The 21978-nt window shown below is 37.9% G+C and overlaps 1 protein-coding gene across 1 annotated transcript in view; it reads right to left on the bottom strand.

Annotated features, from left to right (window-relative positions):
- The window catches only part of cntfr (ciliary neurotrophic factor receptor), a 274550-nt gene that overhangs the window by 228894 nt on the left and 23678 nt on the right, over positions 1 to 21978 (bottom strand). The window contains exon 2 of the mRNA XM_061734387.1: positions 1677 to 1718. The gene's annotated coding sequence lies outside the window, so the exon portion shown is untranslated. The remainder of the gene's footprint in view (positions 1 to 1676; positions 1719 to 21978) is intronic.

The raw sequence follows: 21978 nt of genomic DNA, 5'->3' as shown, positions 1-21978 counted from the left end.
TAAGAATGAAAATAAGGGAAAGAACTAACTAATCTAACATGTCAAACAGAGTTCGGCAAACAAGAAAAATCTTTAAAACAAGCTAATTAGCAGATTAGCTGCTGTAAAAAAAAAAAAATCTTGCTTAAGGCAAAATACAGAGCAAAAAGGACAATATCTTCATAACTGATGGTTAAAATTGGACTATATATGAACACTGGAGACTGTGTTAAAATATATATATATATTACCAGGCCTATTAACATCGTTAAAGTGCCAACAGACCCGTCTTCTTTCCTGAGTTTTTCCTCTTTCCAAATCGTTTCTTGCACCTAGTCTTTCTGCATCTTTCCTCTTTGTTTATTTACAATCTGCAACATGACTTATGCCTTGCTAACAGCCAAACACCCACTAGCAAGAGAATACATTTCTTGGACTTGAACTCAATTATGCTTATGTTAAAAAGAAAAAAAGATAACCTTTAAGAAATTACATTCAGTAATTACATTGCATTACACCAGTTCCCAGTAGTAGCCTAAAGCTTTTGAGGGCTTGTGTCCTCGGTTTAAATCTCAGAGATGTGCAGGTGGGAAATCTGGCTCGTGAACGCAAATTAGCAACCCCTGCCCCCAAACTTAGACGAGCTACCCAGAAGCAAGGCCTTTTACACTCAGTTTCTTTACTGCAAGAGCCGTGAGAGTGACGGTTTGCATTATGATAATTCTGTTTGCAAATATCATCTGCCATTTATATATAAACCTGTCCAAATTAACTGCAGGCCCTGTTTTGCAATTTAAAAGGGGTGACATTAAGATTTAGCTTCAGGTCGTGGCTTCAGGTTGAGGCTGAAAAAAAAAAAAGAAAAAAGTGTACACATGCTATCAGTGTTCAAAGTTCTGCGTCAGACTTGGTCTTCCCTGTGTGTGACCTTAAAGTCCTGAGCTGCCAGTGTGAATGCACTGCAGTGGCCTGTATGGAATCTGGACGTCTGTCTATGTGTGTGTCCATAACGTCTGCATATTTCCTGGATGTTTTTATGCGTGTGTGTGCATGCACACCAATGCGTGCCTGGGTGATGGTGTGTGATGTCTGCATGCCTGCACTTTCTGACCGCCTAAGTATGTATGTCACTGGCATTTTTGAACGGAGGGAACTCTATACACCTCTGCAGAGTCCTTTCAATGGCCACTGTGCTCACACACACACACATACACACAGACATCACACATCATTCTGCTGACACCCATGTCATTACGGCAACAAAATACCACCAAAGATGTGATATAGAATAAGGGGAAAAGAGCAGTTCATTGGGAATTTCAGAGCTTTGAGAGAGAAAAGTTTCATTCTCGTGCAGGATCTGTGTTGTTCTCACATGTGCCAAACAGGCTCCCCCGTATTTCTTGGGTTTTTCACACATGTGGCTCACATTGTTGATTTGATCTTGGGTGCTCAACTGCTGAAACTGTCATCTTCAAAGAAGTGTGAGGGAAGATGTATGATATCACAGGACCAATTTTAAAAAAATGATATTGGAACCCTGCTGATAAGCTGAGCATGAAAAGAACAAGAGAAAAATGTATCTACATAGAAAATGACTTTTGAAGATCCCTGACTCACTAAATATCTGAATTAAAGTAAATAAAGAGAAAACCCCACATAAGAAGAGAAGATTCAAGAAGAAAAACTGAACTTACCTTGGAGTGGGAGAAATTGTCAGCAGGATCCTCCTCTTCACCCTGTCAGAAAACAACACAGCGTCAGTCACTGCATAACAGAATATGTGCAGTAAAGGATTTGGGATCAGGATATTACAGCCTGATCTGGGAAGTGATTTAGCAGACACTCAAAAAAGGGGATTTAGTTATTCCAGTCTTTTTCCAAGGCTTTTTAAACAAATTGGTCTCTAGCTCCTACAGAGCTCTGTCGCCATTGAGGACAGGATGTGTCATGCATTTTTCTTTTTAATTGCATACTGAATGCATTGTTTAGTTTAAAAAAAAAAGATATTACCAGAAACAAAAAAAAATGCAAAAAGTGTGAAAGCAAGTAGTTTATAATCTTTTAAATGGTGTTAAAAAAACAAAACAAAAAACATTTCCTATGGATGAAAATAACTTGCATATGAAACACATCGATGGTATAAAAAGTCAAATCTAATGTGAACTCTCCTTAGGCTCCTACTGCAGGCTTATCTACTCTGTGCATTCGTTTTTCCCCTTTTTTGCCATCCCCCTTTCTTTCCATCTGGTTTCCATTCTCTCCACCTGCCCATCAGTCTGCAGCCAGGGACAGGTGAGCCTATTACACGCTCCTCTCACTGCCTGCTGGACACATTCACAAGCACACGCAAAATGAAGCGCACACACCAGCTCTTACTTCATGGTAATCTAACTTGCCACACACATCAGCCAGATATGCTGCTCTGTAAAACGCCTGTTACTGCAGCCGCACCACCCTCCTGATGAAGTGGTCTTGTGTCCTGAACAAAAGTTGCAAAAAAAACCCAACCCTTTACAGAATACGGAGAAACCCAGACATGCTCTTAAAAGTTATAAAAGAAAAGTATCATTAATTTTATTAAACAAGGAAATTAAATGTTGCGTGTGACTGCATCCATTAAATACTGGACACAACTTTAGGAAAGTGCCATGTAAGTAAACTCATTGGTCGACAATTAACAAGTGACCACGTGACACTACAACTTATATCCCGGAATCCACAAAATGATGATGGCTGCAGCAGCAGAGTACTCATACCTGAGCATAAACATGAAATTAAAGCATTGAGGGCAAAGAAGGTGTAGTTTTCCTGAGAAGGCCAGGGTTTTTGTATAAAACAATATAATCAATCAGTCAACATTATTTGTTTAGCACCTTTAAAAAAAACACTGGGGTAGCCAAAGTGCTGTACAATAAGATAAAATAAGTTAAGAAAATAAACACAAACATACATAAAATAAAATAACAGGTTCACCACAGGTATGTTTTAAAGTGCCATACAAAATAAGATCACAGTGTGTTAAAAGCCAAGGAATAAAAATGTGTTTTTATAAGAGATTTAAAAACAGGAAGAAAGGAGGCCTGTCTAACACTCAAGGGTAACTTGTTCCAAAGCTTGGGAGCAGCAGTATGGAATGTTCTGTCACCTCTGAGCTACAGCCTTGTTTTAGGGGCCGTTTGCACAGGCCAATCGGCTGGGCTTAGGAATCAGGGTGGGCAGTAAGGCTGAAGCGGATCGGATAGATTTGGTGGAGCAAGGTTGTTCAAGCATTTAAAAACAAATAACAAAAGCTTAAAATAATAATAATAATAATAATAATAATAATAATAATAATAATAATAATAATAATAATAATAATAATAATAATAATAATAATAATGATAATGATAATGATAATAATAATAATAATAATAATAATAATAATAATGATAATAATAATTCTGTACTGCACAAGGAGCCAGCAAAGGGGGGCTAGGATAGGAGTGATGTGCTCGCCCCCACACTCAGCTGCTAACTGGTATTTATGTTTGTCCTGATTTTAGAAATGTTCTTCTTTTATTATTTGTATAAACCATATTTTTTCACCCTTCAGTTTTTTAGTTCAATACAAATTTTCCAGAGATGTGATCAAATCTAAGACCTACTACCAATTCTTTAGCTGAGTGTCATAACAGGGTGTTCTCAGAACCAACTTTGAAGACGTTTGGTCGGGAACATTCTCAGTCAGTTTTGTTGAACAGAGTATCTCCCTTCAAATCATCACTTTTGGATGCATGGGGTTGCCCAAGCTTGTAATCCAACAGTCATGTGATAAGTTGTCAAGGCAAAGCTGAAAACGTCCGAACTTATCCACAAAAAGATGTCTCTTATTACAGATCTAAACACCACTCCAAATATATCCCTAACCTTAACCAAGTACTTTTAAAGTATGAGAATCTGGTACTGTAGAGGAAAGAAAAAGTAAAAATAAAGATGTATTGAATGTTAAAAAGGAAGTAAAAAACACCAAAGATGAGTTTTGGGACTATTAGTCATGGGCAATTCAGTAAAACGGTTGCCCGTTGGCACTCAATCATTATGTGTGAACAACTCAAAGACTCATCAAAGACGCTCAATGAAACATCACTGAACATCTGGCATACCGGTGATATTTAGTTTGACAAATATTTGAAGCCATCAGGGGAATCCTCATTTGACCTACAGCCAAGGAGAAGGCAGAGGATGGACAGATTATTGTGAGGAGGGGACTCCTGTGAAGCAGTGAGGATATGTCACTTTGAACAAATTATAACCAAATGCAGTTTGCACCAGTGATTATTTTTATGATCAGTTTCCAAACAATGCATGCTTTGTGTGTGGTAATTTACTATATGTATGTTGTTGATAAAATGTGTTTAGCATACTGGCTGTGTGACTGAGTTTGTGTCCTTTAGATGCCATCACTAAAACAGTATTATCTGAGTTCCCGATTATAAAACAGTGAGTTGTGTAGTCTGAAAGTGTGAACTGTGGAGGCTGGATCACTCAACACTACAAAGTGTAATTACCACTATTCATCTGTAGAGCCCCCTATGTCTGAAAACAGTGAAAAAGGTACACTCTGTTAATTCTAAATGGTAGCTAAAGATTGCTAATCAAGCATAAGTATATATGATGAGCTGGGCAGATCACATTATTCTCTATTCTGTGTTTTGTTGTTGTTTTTATGTAGGGTAAAGACGGGCCTTTTTGGTTTATTAAGAGGCATCAGTGGCTGAAAGGCTATTACTTTGATACCAGACACACTGTGTTTTCAATGCCTGCGCTTGGCTGGTGGACAGAAGGGAATTTGCTGATTCTGCCATGGAAAACATTGCAGAATCTGCTATTATGTGAAACATCACCTTCTGAAAATATAACAATGTTCTACCAGGCATAGATGCCAGCTGTACTTTTTAAATTCAGCAGTTCTTGAACTCTCTGGTTGAAACAACAAGGCTTCACAATAGCTGCAAACACAAAATAAAATAACAAAATTAAACCAAAAAGATGCAAAATAACCCAAGATAAAACCAATCAAATCAGCAAACACAAATCCTGTAGGCTTCTTTTCAGTTCCGGAGAGGGAGGTTGACAGTATTAGTGGGCTAAACTCATTTGAGAGTGAATCTTGATTATGCAAGCAGGAAAGAAAGACAAACTAAAACAGAATAAGAGAAAGAACTAAATATACAATAGCTACGGCAAACAGAGGGATTAAAATAGATAGAGAGTGTGAACAGTGAGAGACGACTCTCAGAGATAATTACACACGCAGCGTGTGTCTTTTCAACACCCTAATAAGATCGCTTTGTTTCCATGGCCAAACATTTTCAAACTCTTTACTGATTAAGTTTTAATCATTTTCAGTCATTACACTGTGGCATCACAGTATGGGTGGTTTTGCACTTAAGTGGGCAAATCCTGGGAAAAGCTGAAAACCATGGTTGCAAATTCTGATACAGGTTATTAAACATGGAACACAGACAACTTAACACAAGGTTTGCTCTGCAACAGGGACATGACTGTTTGTCTTGCCTACTGACCAGGTATGAATAATGAACTTTAGAAAATATATGTATCTATATATGTGTGTGTGTGTGTGTGTGTATATATATATATATATATATATATATATATATATATATATATATATATATATATATATATATATATATATATATATATACGGTATATATATATTCACATAAGGATGCCTTTGTATGAGAAAACATAGTTTTTAACAGCTGTATGCAGTTGTATGCAGGCTACTCTCCTGCTTACATAAAAAATGTATAGCTATGCACATATAATTGTCCCAACAGACATTTTTCCCTCTATTTGTGTGTCCATCCCCTTCTCTGTTAACAGGAGACAGCTTGCACATTAACTGAGCCAGCTAAGCAAACATTGACTGGCTGGATGGCTGGAGATAAAATGTAACTAAAACGTAAATATCTGTGGGATCTTATATGTTAAACTCTTTCACTGTTAATAGTAGTTTGAATGAAAAAAGGGAATCACTTACACTTGCTACTTGTTGGGTTAAAGTTGAAAACATAATTTCACTTGGCTGGTAAATTAGCATTAGCAAAAAATAAGTTTAACTTAATTTATATTGTTGTGTTTTTAAGATGCAAAGAGGAAAGAAACATTCGAGATAATGTTTATTTTGACAATTATGTTCATTATTTAATGCTTGGAAACATAGATAAAAAAGCTCCCACTTTTGTTCTTTGTATCAGTCAGGCAACTCTTTAACTTTGCATTTATAAATTTATTATTATTATTATTATTTACTTAAAGCTGCAGATAGCTGCATGACATTGTCCTAGCTGTTAACGTTGTCATTTTAAAAGGTATAGTGATTTGTTTTTTATGGACACTGAAATGTGGGTAAATAAAACTCTTTATTTATAGCATCTCTGTTGCCTTTTCACACATAGATAAACACACAGAGGAGCTTTATGGATCCCGGAGAACAGATCAGCAAAGAGGCCTGAGCAATTGGTAAGGGTTGTTTTCAATCATTCTTGAGTGTCACACAAGTGCAGTCCTACACTATAGCATGAAAAAAGCACAAAAAAGGAGAGATTGTACATATGTATGAGTAAGATGGAGTAAATAAGCAATTACATTTCACTAAGTGTATAAAAACTATCTGCGTACACTCTGTGTACATTTTTGAATAACAACTAAATAGTAAAATGTGTAGGCTACACAATATGAATTAAATTGGTGAACATATAATGTGACCTTTCAAAACAGAACTTTTTGAAGTATTTTACTGTATTTGAATCATAATGATTTTAACAATTAATGGTTGATTTTGATTTTTTTTTTTTTTTTTTAATAAAATCAAAGTACCATTCTGCTACAGAGGTCACAAATCTGTTTAACATTGTGTTTTTGTTCCTTAAAAATAAAGGAAATACTACACATTTCCCCCTCTACCCTTAATCTTATTAAGAATTTTTGAAAAACTGGAGGAATTTAATTGAGTTTGTTTGTATATGTATATGCTTGTTTGGTGTAGTTTATTTTACTGCTGTCTGCTAAGGACTTCCTTGCCCATATATGTTCTTAATCTGAAGGGAACTTTTATGTTGAATGAAGATTAAAGCACAAAGGAACTGTTGCAAGGTAAACTCAGTGGGTCCCCCTATGGGCATGGAGGATAACTCACCTTTACAACAGACTAGAATTTGCTCTTGTTTTGTTTCTCACTTGGTCATTTTTGTGTCACCACCTTGTTGACACTCTTGACTCTGCCATTTTGTCTCCTGTCTGCCTTGGTCTGCCTGGTTGTTGCTAAAAATAGGGACATATAATTGCAAAAGCAAGACAACACGTCTCTAAATGTAATCAAATGTTCCATCAAATATGATTGAAACTGGTATTTTTTGTGCTGCTTTTAATATAGACGATACATGCTTTCTAAATCTAATCAAATAGCTGTCATTCCTAAACCTAACTAAAACCCATCCAAATAGAAAGAAGGAAGTAAAAAAGAACTATTATGGTGGTCTCAAACTCAATTATCTTGTTTGCTGGTCAAGTGATTTTCAAGTGACCCCAAGCTTCGGCTGCATTATAAGCTTGTCAAGTCATCAATGCCAAACCAATACCTTGTGTGTATCATAAAGAGGTAAAAGGCTTTGTTTGTTTTTAATGAATTAAACTTAATATGTTCATAGTAGAGGAAACTTGTTGCAAATTGGCTTAAGTAATAAAGAAAGCTTCTTTCTCATTAATTATGAAGGAGATAGTACAGGAGAGAAAAACAATAAATCCTCCACACGTTGAGGACAAAAAGAAAGATGAACCCTAGAGGGAAAATGAGACACTGACTCCTTTCACTGTGTCCACCTCTACCACGAGATGTAAATGCAGTCAAAGCAGGAGAGAGGGACAAAGGGAGAGGCAAAAAGAAAAAAAAAGTATAAAAGGAAAAATGAGAGAGCAAGAGTGCATTGAAACTACACCCTCTCCTAAAGGCTGATAATGAATGTCTGTCATGGGTTTAGATAGGAATGTGAGGGCAGAGACAGGAAAAGGAGGAGAGACATAAGTTGAAATGAATTGAAAGGTTTGATTTAATAGAAAAAAGAAGGAGCTGCTGACAACTTACGGAGATGATCACATCTGGCAGAAAACTAAGATACATAGTGAATGGTACTGTAGTAGCATGTTATTGTCTGGTCATGAATGAGAGGGACAACAATTTCCATAAATGTACCTAGTGCACAGTTACAGCGCTAAAACATGACAGGATTGGTGTCCTTTGTTACACCATCAACTAACCAGTTCTAACTTTTAGTATGTGATATATAACTTGGGTTATAGCTGAAAAAGGTTCTGAGATACACACAATATGTGCAACAATTTGAGGCCACTGATGTATTGCAGTCTAACAGCATTTCAGCAAACTATTACCACAGGACTGTTCCTGTATTTAAAAAGCAGAAAAAGTCAATTTCAGTCAGTCAAAGTTACACTCCAGGCATTATTCTATCAACACTTAGTAGTTTTAGTTTTAACATCATCCCTATCCACGGAAAACTTACATTAAGATATCAGGACTGAAGCTAAACAATTTACCTAAACCCCCATTTTATTTGAAAAGGTTGCGTTTCAAATCACTTACATACTCACTTATATTTGAATAAGCATTTTGAATGCATAGGTGCATTCACACTGACAATTATGTCTTCACAAAGTAAACTGCAAGCACCGGGATGCTAAAACGGTCAGATGATTGAACATAGGATGCTGTACACTTCGTACACTCCGTGGTCACTACATCATGTTGAGGTACAAAAGTGGTAAGATGTCAGTTAAAAAGAAGACAGTGGTGTGCCATCAGGGATGGCACAGCTTTAAACTCTCAGAGAAGACAGGAGAGATCAGACAGTCTCATTGTCTTGTGGTAGTAACTTGGACAAAAGGGTAAAATAAGAAAGTTTGCCACCGTAACTTCTGCCTAAAGGACAATGGCACTTTGATATTTGGACAGCACGCATTCACAAATTCTTTATGAGTTCACAGTGTAAATAGTATTGTATAAAAGTATACAATTTGGAAAAACAATTATAGACAAACTATCTACAGGGGGTTATTGGAAGGAACCATGTACAGGGGTGCCAACTCTTATTTGGGGGTTCAATAGGAGCTGGTGTGATTTTCTGGGGATCTTGATTTGCGTAGATGTTTTCTTCTGCAGCTAGTTTTCTTTATGTTTTAGGACTCTTGTGCTTAGGCAGATCTGCGGTTTTATTTTGAAAGTGGCCCTGTTGAAGTTACTGATCATCCTGCTTGGGCAGTGCTTTCTGTCCTTTTACTTTTTTAAAGAGCCCTACTTTTACTCCTCCTGACTGACGCCTTACTTTCATCCTCTGCTGGGTTGCTGAAACCCTTCAAGAGTGCAACAAAACATTAAGCTCATAAGCTATTAAAGATGGTCTTACAAGGCCAGAGGGAGGGAAGGAGGACTTGACAGCTTGCAAGATTAAAGAGTGACAGCAACCCAAGGCAGTATTGGAGAAAGGTGTGATTTGGAGGAAAAAAGGAAAAAAAGTACCCTTTGCTAAGTTGTGAGCTGATAAACAGATGAACATGTATTGAAAAAAAAATGTGCAGGGTAGACTTAACTACCTCTGAGAATGGATCAGGTAGTCTAATATCATTAAAGCAAACTTCAGCCATTTAAGAATACAGAGAGAACTGGGTGACATCAGTGTTAATGAGAGCGCAAGGCATAAAAGAAAAAGAGGAAGTGGAAATAACAGAAGAAAGGTGTGTCCAAAATACAAATAAGCAAGAAAGCGAAAGCTTCAAAGTCACCCACATATAAGCTAGACTTAATTGCACAACCAAGTGTATGGATACTGAAAAAGAACAAAATAGCTTGTGGGAATAAAAAGTAATGAAAGAATGAAAGGCGAGCCAAAGAGGAAAACTGGACTACAATGGGCTTTAACTGCCTATCAAAAATGAGTGCTGGACAAATCAAGGGGTAGAGACAGAGGGAGGGCCGAGACTGAGAGAGAGTGGTGCAGTGTGAAACTGACATGAAAATGAGGGCGTGCTTGGGGAAAAGCCAACATGTTGTGACACCTGAGGTTTGTGAGGGTTTAGGGTAGGTTGGCTGAGCTCGATAAGATGACTGCCACCTTATCTGTGGTCGTCAGACTGCCAACACACATACATGCACACTGACATATCAACACAAATGCGGCAGTTCGGGCAGGGAATAGCAGACAAAATGCTGCTGAAAGATTGGCAGAAGGGTGTTTCGGGCTGTGAATGAAAGTTCATTTGTTTATGTGTTGCTATATGCCTCTGTGTTTATATGTTTATAAATACTTTACATGTGACAAACAAGGTTCAATTTGAGCTGAGGTGGAGAAGAAAACGGGAAAAATTAAAATTATTTTTTTTTAAGTTGCAGTAGTTTCAAGAAATACAAATGAGTTTGGAACTTCTTAATTCATTTTTGAGCCCTGTATGACCAGGTACAAAGATATGTTTCTGCATTCATTGATAAAGTGACAGCTACAGGCTGCATGATGGCGCACTGAAGTGACACAGACTGCAGAGCATGACAGTACCATGCAGTTCTTTTATTACTAAATAAATTATTCAAGCTGTTTGAAAAAAAAACAGTCCACTTTGGCAAAAGCTTTATTTGTTATTGTTTGTTATTGCTTGTTATTTGCTGAAGTGTCTCCTTTATGTGCCTCTTCAAATTGTTATTTTATCAAACTTGCGCCTTAGTCAATAAGCTTTGTGATTAATCATCCAAAGACGAGTTAAAATATGTAAGGGAGAGACGCCTCTCAGAGTTTTTTCAGCATAACATCTTAATAAATCCACAAAGTTTTGTATTATTCGGAATAATCACAGCTCTGTTTGTTGTGCCATGGTTCTAAAGTTTGTCATTTGCATTCGTTTCTTCTGATATCACATGGATTGTATGAAAACACAGGTTTGTCTTTGCCTATCGTTATCTAACAAGTGTGCCTCAACATCTTTTTGATGAGAATTGATTGTGGTCTTGATTTTTTTGGAACCTCTTTACTGCCAGATCTTGGTCCAGCTTGTTCAAATTGTATTAAATCGCCCAGTTTCTCACCATGGTTTTTATGCAGCCTATGTTTTAATGGTTGAAGGCAAGCTGGACTGTTGGGGGTATGAGAAAAATAGACTATGTGTGATGAATGTGGCTGGTAGAAATTAGAAGATGAAAGAGTGTGAAGCAGGAGATAGAAAAACAGCAAGATCACTAAGGAAGATCAGAGACATAAGGAAACAGCCGGTGGCAAAACTAGGGTATTAGGTGATAGGAGACATAGAACCTCTATACGATCATTGTTATGGGCACTGGTTTGACTGAGCTCCCTCAGAAAAATAAAAATCTACTTCCAGGATAGTGATTATTGGTAAGTGATTCAATGTATTCATTTAAAGGGGACCTATTATGAAAAACACGTTTTTTCTTGCTTTAACATATATAAAGTGGTCTCCCCTCAGCCTGCCAACACAGAGAAGGAGGAAAGCAACCAAATTCTGCAGCTTCTGTTCACCCCGCCCGGAGGATCCTTCCAGTGTCATGTGACTTTTACGAGCCGCTCAGAATCTGCGCCTGTCGTGACGTCACGACAGGCGCAGATTTCCATAGGTCGGCCTCCGTTGCTGAAACCACGCCCACAACTAACTCCACTGGCTGCAGCGTCCGCCATTGTTTAGAAGCGTATGGCTGTTTCACCAATGAAGGACAGTTTTTGCATCGACATTTACCCTCATAAAAGGATCAGTATCATCAGTACGGACCCGGCAACTGCACACGAGTCAGCGGTAAGTGACGTTAATTTGTTATGTTATTTATATTTGTTTACAAGTATGATCTTTGCATGGGCTAAGTATTTAGCTTAGCTCCGGTGTTACTCCATGTTACGGAGCTCTATTAGTACCGTAATACATTTTTCTTCTGTTTATGGTTTCAGATCTTCCAAGCACCTGAAGTTGTTCAACGACGCCTTCAGAAGACGCACGGTCCTTCCTTGAGCCAGCAATAGTGCATAAATATTATTTATATACAACTTATGTTATTTTTTTTTTAACAATAAAGTTGCCATTTGTGAAAATTCAGTGTTGTGATTTCTTTACAGTTAACATGATTCATTTGTCTTGTAACATAAGAAATGAAATGATGAGGAATCGGAGTAAATAACTGTGGTGTACCTGTTTAGAATTCAATTAAATCTTCCTGTGTGAATTAGTGTGAAGACGAGGTGACCCTGATCCCTCTTCAGGGAACTAAAGGCTGATTTATGGTTCCGCATTACACCAACGCAGAGCCTACGGCGTAGGGTACACGTCGATTTAACGCAGAACCATAATTCAGGCTTAAGATCCGTTTACACCGTGTCATAAATGCATGCGAGCGTCCGACCATCGCATCGAGCTGCGTGACATCGGACGCTCTCTCTCCACACTGAAACTGTTAAACTCGCGGCCAGTTAGGACAGTCCAATACAAAAAAAATAAAGCAATGGAATTTATTTTGTCACTGAAGTTCGATCGCATCGCATGGGACACGCTTTGTGTCCCATGCTGCTCTTCTGCCCGGAGCGAGGCTTTGTCTCCTCCCCTGCTACACGTCATTCAGGCAGCCAATCAGCACAGAGCCTCATTATCATAGCCTCCCCTCCCCTCAGGATCCCTCATAGAGGAGGTTAGAAGCGGTAAAACTAGAGACATGGCCCACAGGCTGAATTTCTGATTTATGTAGAAAAAACAAGCTTTTGATTGTTTTTAAGACATTCAAGGCCTGTTTAAAATATACATTAAATGCCATAATAGGTCTCCTTTAAGGATTTGTTTTTTTTTTTTCCTTTCCCTGAGGGACTGAACTTATATTGTTGTAAAACTGAATTTTGAGCAACAGAAACATGAGAAACAACTGAGAATACAAACTGACCCCTTGAAAATCCCCTATAAGACATCCCCCCACAGGACATCACACATCAAAGTTCTCCACAATTTCCAAACATCCCATGGACACACACCATGCGTGGGGGACAAACTGCACCCCCCCAAATGGGATCAGTGTAGTTTATATTCAGATTATAAAACAAATCAACATCATGATCCACCATCATTACTTTGGCAGATAGTCAGGGACAGAGATTGGATTTTTATACCCTGGTTGCTTTGATGTGAAGGCTCTGAGAGCCTGTCTAATGATTCAACGGTCATCTCCAGTCATAAATGTTAATTAACAGCCTTAGCTACTGGACATTCATTTCCTGCTACAGCCAAAAGGAATGGCTCATAAAAAACATTGCGCGTGTGTGTGGTCATGCCACGGGTGTGGACACAGCTGTGTGTACGTTCCCATTGAATATGTGGCTGCGTTTCCTTGGCGTGTGCATGTGCGGTTTCATACATGACAACGTGTGAACATTCCCGCGTGCCAAGGACACGCTGTAATGCAAAATCGTCCCAAAGGCTCCTCTGTCCTTTTCTAGCACAGCAATAAGCCGTCAGCACAAACTATAACTAGCTAGTCACTTCATGACTTCATAATAAGGCTCTGCTGTAACAAAGTCAGGTAAAAGTCAAAGCCTGGCCACATGGAGGCGTATGCCCACACTAAGCTAGGACGGGGTTACACTGCGACTCATGTGAAGTAGATGAACTAGAAAGAGTCCAATAGGATGTCTGGAATAGCATCTAGTCCAAGACAGAATTCATGTTATAACACCATGGCAAGGCCAAAGTGAGGTAGAGGTTGTACTTTAACACTACCAGACATACAGTAGCAACTAACAGGGCGGTCAAGCTTGTCTGACACTTATCAGAGAGCTCTTAATGCCAAACTTACCAACGAAATGGTGGCCAACACATATGTGAAATGCTGCAATGACTTAATGCAAATACTTTTTTCAGTTTATTTGTTTTTAATTGTAATTCTGATGTATCAAGCTGCAGTTGAGTCAATGTACAGGAAGTAAAATGATTATCACATTTCAGTTCAGGATTCGATTGTGATGTGTGTTTTATGCAATACCATGACATGATGATTCATGAACCTCAAAGAAACATGATTTAAGTTATGGGACATAAAAAAATCTACATTGTAGTCCGTCTCTTGAAGTTCTTTTTGCTTCCAGGCACTACTTAGTTTTACTTTAACAGTGCATTTACCATCCCTACTCACAGCCACCTTCTTTGGTGTCTTGATAAAAAGTCTTATGATGTGCCAGTTATTTTTTTTCACCATGACTCCATTATTTCAGTGATGTCCATTTTACATCTGCAATATATAATTTTGTAATGCTTTGGTTCACGAGGTTAAAACAACTTTCCAAAGGCAACGTGATGAAAGGAAGATTATTATTTCACACTCGGCTGGAGTTGGTCGCAGCTGGCTACGTGTTATAACAAACTCACAAAAAAAGCTTTATCTAAAAATTGGACAGTAAATGTTAGCTGTTATTGTTATTTTACTTTAGCTATTATGGGCCATTGCTTTAGAAAATGCTGTTGATTGGAGAAACTTGCTAATTAATGAACAAACAGCAAAGTGGTGTGATCTTTGACTATGGAAAACAGAGCTAATGGATAAAAGACATTAGTCTGTCCTTCCATCTTCTTTTCAATTCCTTCTCTCTCACGCTCCATCTATCACTCATTTGTCCATCCCTGTGCTCTTCTGCCCCTCTTTCTCCTTTTCTCTATCTAAAATATGTTGTAGGACAGCACCATTTTAGAATGGCGTACGATTCTGACCATGAAGATGTTTTACAGGCGACCTACCTTCTACCTCTTAAACCCCCCATTCACTAAACAGATACGAGAAAAGCCCCCATGTTGGAGCCATGGTTCAGTGCTTTCTAATTATCTGCTGGAGCCTGGACAGAATATTTCATATAGACCCATGAGAGAGAGATAAAAAAGGGAATGAAGAATGGAGGGAAAGACGCAGGACCAACAGGGATTTACAAACAGAAACAAAGACGGTAGGAGGATGAATACGAAGTCACAGACCTCACACTGCACAAAGGCAGTTCATTCTCAGTCAGTAGTATCCAGACATTAGGCCACAGAGGAACAAAACAGGAGTAATACAGAAAGATGTTACATTGTTTTATGAATGACTTAAGTTTAAGGCCTCTTTAATTAAGTGAGTTAAGTCCATTTTCTTAGACTAGGTCTGCGACTCTAAAGGCAACATCACAGCTATGATTTGTCGTTCCCAAGGTGACAAAGGCAAGTTTTCAACTTTCAGGATGTGTGTCACTTTGTCACAACCTGTCAGAAGCATTCATATGAGTATGTATCTGAATACATATACAAATTACCAGTAGCGACTGCTTTAAGCGTTGTGCCAAGATAGTTTCAGTCGACATGTATTTTCTGTCCATAATGGTCTGCAAAATATACCTTGCCTGTGAAGAAGTTTATACTTGCGAAGGAGCTTGAGTAAAAGTGGGAGAGGCTAAGAAGCTACAATAACTTGCTGCATTGTGAATTTCCCAGCTCTCTGATTTATAACAGGTCAGTATATCATCTTGGATAACTAGTACCACTGGTTCAAAAATGTTCAAGGTTTGATTAAGTACTTTGTAGTTATTGATAAGTACTTGCTTTTCAAAAAAAATAAAGGAAAAAGTAAGTCCCAGCATACCCAGCATACTGTATATTGCCTGGTCTAAACATTTTACAGTTGAGGTTGAAATGTCTCCATAAATTGCCTTTTGGCAATTAAACAAGAATTAGCGAGACTTCTTGACCTTGCAAGTACAGTTGGATGTGCCATACACACACTATTGGGAGGACATACGCACGGTTGCTCTTCACAGGGCTCATTAATGACTGGTGTCATTAATGTCGGTGTGCAGTTCCCAGCTGTAATATTTCCTGTGGTCATTAGACCATCTGGTGGCCTAACTCCCTTCATATCTCCGTCTGTGGCCCTGGTGGTATATCTTCTTGCTCTGCACACTACTTCTATCTTTATTTCTCTACATATTTAGATGCCTCAGGCCTGAGATATACCTCCAGTTTTTCCAAGAATTTTGCATCTGTTCCCACACAACCAGCTCTGTTGTGAATGTTTCTCGGTTCTGTATTATATGGCCGGTCAATGTGATACCAACGGCTTCGACTTGGCAGAGTATAAACTCTAAGGGCCCGATTTACTAAAGGTTTGCGTGTGTAAAAACGTGTGCAAACTTGACAGCACCCGCAAACCAAAGTGCCAGCTGATCTACTAACAGCGTGCAAAGAGGACTGCTGACTGGTGACCTCCTGCCTCCAGAGGTCAACTCTATGTTGCATGCCACGCACACGTCATATATTTCTTCCATCAAGACTGATCTGCCAAACAAATGTAGGAACCCCGTGGCAACCATGATGCGTATGTGTACGTATTGTTAACTTTAAGTATATTCCAGGCCTTGGATGCAAGTCCAGGAGAAACCTTGAGGGTAATTACATGGATAACTACATAATGTACATCTGAAGACTTTTTCAAACTGTGAATCATCTTAGTTTTTCAAAATGATTTACATTTAATTTCATTCTCTCACAGCCCTTCATTGTCTCTTGTCATTGGTTTAAAACAGAATATTAAATAACTTTAAATATGTTTATATAAATATTTTGAATCATGTCTATATAGTTATTCTTTTAACCACGTTTCTAATGCCAACATACAAATTAAACTGGGGAAGAGCATGGAAATCTAAATAAAATGTAAATGTCCTATGAGTTTACAGTCCAGAAAAATCTGATTGCAGAACTCTTGTTTAAATATTGTGAGGCTGACATTCAAGGTACCCAATAGTTACAAAATAAATTACTGTCACATTATAAGTATAAAACATGGTGGTTCATTTGTAGAGAAAACTTCAGTATGGTAAGTACAGAGCATTGATGGCACACAATTAGCATTCTGCTCATTTCTCTTCTGACAACTGTATATTTCAGGAATAGTGCAGACCGTCACTGTGAGTACAGGCTTGTAAAGTGAATTCTGTAGCAAATAAATTTGTCTTTGCTTATCTCATCACAATAATGGTCCACAAAATGATACAATCAATCAAATTATCCTTGGTAGATATTACATTGGGAATAGTCCAATTTAATGCACATTTCTGTGATTGACTGATGTTAAAATTCACTGATGTGAAAACGCCTCTTCAATGGTGGAATCAACGAGCTGCCGATTAATAACACGGAGCATAAGTGTGGAGAAAATTGATCAACATACATGTCAATACAGACAAAACTACTCGCTTCATTTCAACCTTTTAAACTCATTCCATGTTTTATTTTATGCTTCTGTTGATCGATAACACCTTATCTAGCGATGCTCTTTATGTGCCATTTAAAACCCTGGTTTTGCAAATGGCAATTCCACAAGCAAATCACGCTGTTTCCAAACTTTAGTATAAAATGTGAGTTTACCACTTAAGTTTTTCAAACGAATCAGTACAATCAACAACATGGTTATTAAAAAGCATCATAGCATCAAAATCAGGGACTTTTATTCTGAAGTTCATAGTTTGAGTAAGGAATACTGCTTTTTTTATCTGAAAAAGACCACCATAATGAATTTTCTGTTATCTGCTTGCATGTCTACCTGCATGAAGCTAAAATGAGATTTTTTTCAGCTTCATACAGCTGATGGTTGCTTGCCTCTTCAGCTCTTTCCATTTTTAATGAGTGAAGGTCTTTTGAAATGCATACTCTGTGGGGCCTGGAAAAAAAAGAGAAAAAGTTCCCACCTAGATTTAACTAAGGAAATAGGTGAGAACCTTCCACTACAAAAGAACACAGTGACTGATTTATTTCGGGTGACAGACAAGTTATTAAGCAATAACTGTGAAAATGATTCAAGGTGTTGGGATAAAACAGCTGTGTAGCCTTAAGACAAGCACTTAAACAGTGAAGCTAATTAAAACAAATAAAAGACTCAGCAATGTTATATATTGAACAACGTGAGTTTTCCATGAATATACAGTTTTAATTGATGATATGAGTATATTCCAAGATAACAATGATAGCATTTGTTGGGTAGAAATCGTGAAAGAAGGATTCAAAGAGCCTGAGACATCACTTTCACACTGTTGACTTACTTAGCCTGCATTTGTAAGAAATGTGATAAAACAGATGTGTTATAAATTGTCATTTAGAACGAACTGACTTTTATTTTAATTTATTTAAATACCGTAACTATAGTTACTACAGCATAACCAGCTTATTCAGTGTTTGCTTCCTTCTCTTATAGTTTTTGACTTTGACTTTCTTCTAAACCAACTGGCAATTAGTACCAAAATCCAACCAAATCCAACCAAAATCCAACCAAAGAAGCTGAGTTTAAGAACAAAACAAATATTGCATCAATAAAACAAATGATAGAACACCTTTGAAGGATTCTATATATTTCAAGACTTTGCAGCAACTGAAAGAAAAGCAGTTTCTTCAAGCAGCAGAAACATTCTAATTTCTTCATTTCTTTATCTTTATCCACTCTCTGTTTGCATTCTAGAAATAATCGAGCTGTCTGTTTTTGTCAAGTCCAACAAAATAAATTAATAATTAAATATAATAACAGAGCACTGTCTATTTTTAACAGTTTTAGTGGCCTTAATTTGAAAGTGGTTAGACAGGAAATGGGTAGGGGGGGGACAAAAAGCAAAAAGAGGAACAGACATAAAATAAGGTCTCTTACTTACACCCTTTGTTAAGGAAAGTTAAATATCCCTTCTGGGAATATCTTGTGTGTTCATGATTTTTTGACTGTGAAACAATAGTCTGAGTCCTAACAATGCCTAGCTGATGGGAATTTGGTACATTAAGAGTAGTAGAAGCTAAAAATCATGAAAAATATTATGCTTGTGTGTACCATTGATATAAAAGACTAAATGGTTTTTTGACGTGTATCCAGTTAAAGGTTTCCTATATGCAAGGCCTTGTGGTAATTGCATTGAACAAAAAGGTTAATTACTTTTGATTACCATTTGGTCACTAGCAGCAGCTTCTTTAATATGTCATTTAGTAATTGGCTGAAAAAACAGCCAAGTCTTTAATTTCACCAGTTTAATTTTGTGTTTTAAGAAGATTTCACAAAATAAACTAACCTATATGAAAATTAAGTCAATGTGAATTCCAGGGACAAGAATTGTGTTTTCTTGACACAGACACCAGATCTTCAATTAAACGTACAGACAATATGTCCTGCGCAAAAGACTAACAATGCCATATATTCAAATTTAGTCCTACAAATGATTTCTTTACAGCTTTGAACCTTCAAGGTAATATTGCCAAGGCAAGACTGTCTTTCATTCCCAGTGGGATTCCTAATAATAAATATTACAATGCCTCATGGAAGGAGTGCATCACTTTTAAGGGAAATTAGAGGATTTGATTTGATTGGACGTGACTGATGCCAGCTTCTCACACTTCCATTGATATTGTATTTCTCTTATAAACACACTGTTTCTAAATGCTCTGCAGGTGTATTTTGTTCTTTAAATAACAAAAACAGTTGTGTAAATCACACATGTAGGATTTGTTTTTGTTTAATAGGATTAGGGTGGAAGCTTGGAGTCAATAAACATGAAAAACAAATCAGCCTGTAGCCCATTATGTCCTCAAAAATCCATTAAAACCAGCTTTACATGTTGTAATACAGCACTAGAATAGCAGAGCCCAAACCACGCTCGTCCATGTTAATTTAGACAAGTCTAAAGCAAGCTGAAAGTACTGGCATTTGCATTTAAAGCAAGAATCATTTACATACAAGTTGTGTTGTCCACTTAAGAAACTGTGAAAAAAATCCATTTTAAGTTCACAGTAGCTACAATCTTAAGGCAGTGCTCCAAAACATAGTGGAGTACAATTTACGCACAATCTGTCATAGAGGCTGCAGGCAGGGACAACAGAGCTAATGTGTGTTTCGAAGTTCATGTGTGTGCTACATTGTGAGAATCCTATTCCTAATGGGAATGTCACAGCCCTGTGAGAATCCCTTATGCTCATGTTTTGAAAATAAAAGCCACCTAAAAGCTTCTTCCACATTAAAAATTATTGGAACCGCTAAGTCAAGCGCAGCCCCGAGCACAAAGTGGGAATTATTGTCAGAAATAAATATGTGCTTATATTCAAATGACATTTAAAATCTTCCCAGAGGTTATATGTATGTGTTTGTGAGAGTGTGTACAATACACTTAAAGCAGCACAATGTAACTTTTCCACATTAATATATTATTTCCAGAGTCATTGTGATGGTACATCAACTTCCAACAGGTTTAATGAACCTCTGTCATGGTCTGAGGGGTCTGTATTGCCTTCACTGGCACTATGTAACTTTGAGGAGCATGGTAGGAACCCTGCCACACTACTGGTAAACCACTACCACTTTTGTCCAAAGGAGCCGCCAAACTCAACAAAAGCTGAAAGTTACATTGTGCTGCTTTAAATAACTTTAACATACACTACAGAACAGCAGGAAATTATTGCAGCCTTGGGTACATATGCAGGTTAATATGAGCAAGGTCGACGGATAGAAAGGAGAAGGTGCTTTACTTTGACTTTTTTATTTATCTAACTGTTGACATGCTTTGCTCAATATACTGGTTATAGTTAGTGCTGTCAAGCAATTACATTTTTTGCGATTAATTAATTAAGATCTGTAATTAATAAATCTATTTCATCTATTTTTTTAATCGCACCTAAAAATTGCAGAGAAAAGTTCTCAACTTAAGGTGCTTTTCACTTTCTGTTTTCAGAGCTATCATTATTATTATTATCATCATTATTATTACTATTATTACAGTTATTATTATTATTATTATTATTATTAGGGCCCGAGCACTTGCAGTGCGAAGGCCCTATTGTAATTGCAGGAATTATTCTTCTTCTTCTTCTTCTTATTGTTCTGACAAAAGGAAGGCCTTTTTGCCCCCCTAAACGTGCCCAAAAAGTCACCAAATTTTGCATGCAAGCCAGGTCTGGCGAAAAATTTGATATTTAAAGGTTTACATTAATGGGCGTGGCCTAACGGCTCAACAGCGCCCCCTAGAAAACTTTGTGCCTCAAGCCCCACAATGCGGTTTGTCGTACATGCACGAAAATCTGTACACACCTGTATCAGTACACAACTTAAAGAAAAGTCTCTGGGCGTCATGCCCGAAACCGAACAGGAAGTCGGCCATTTTGAATTAATCGCGTCATTTTGGCGAAATGTATGCCTTCCTTCGGCAGTTAATACGGCCCGAACCGTAACGTGCACCCAGGTGTGTTATACATAAAAATGTGCGTCTCCATCCTCCGACACCACGCATTACTTTTCTCTTTCAAAAGCGTTACCGTGGCGACGCTAGACGCCAAAAAGTGCGCCCACCCTTCATTTGATTGGTTCAGATAGAAAAAACTTTGCGCCTCAAGCCCCACAATACGGTTTGACGTACATGAACGAAAATCGGTACACACCTGTATCATGTCGCAACTAAAAGAAAAGTCTCTTGGCGCCATGGCCGAAACCGAACAGGAAGTCGGCCATTTTGAACATTCTGAATTAATCGCGTAATTTTGGAGCAATATATGCCATTCCTTCGAGAATTAATACGGCCCGAACCGTATCGTGAACCCAGATGTGTTATACATCAAAATGTGCGTCTCTATCCTGCGACTACACGCATTACTTTTCTCTTTCAAAAGTGTTACCGTGGCGACGCTAGACGCCAAAAGGCGCGGCCCCCTTCATCTGATTGGTCCATATTTGATAGTTCCCCAAAAGTCACCATATTTTGCATGCAAGGCAGGCCTGGCGATAAATTTGATGTTTCATGGTTTGGATTAATGGGCGTGGCAAAATGGCTCAACAGCGCCCCCTGGAAAACTTTGTGCCTCAAGCCCCACAATACGGTTTGACGTACATGCACGAAAATCGCTACACACCTG

The sequence above is a fragment of the Cololabis saira genome, chromosome 11, assembly GCF_033807715.1.
Source record: "Cololabis saira isolate AMF1-May2022 chromosome 11, fColSai1.1, whole genome shotgun sequence".
Lineage (NCBI taxonomy): Eukaryota > Metazoa > Chordata > Actinopteri > Beloniformes > Belonidae > Cololabis > Cololabis saira.
The sequence above is the reverse complement of the archived record's forward strand: the minus strand, read 5'-3'. Positions and strand labels throughout refer to the sequence as shown.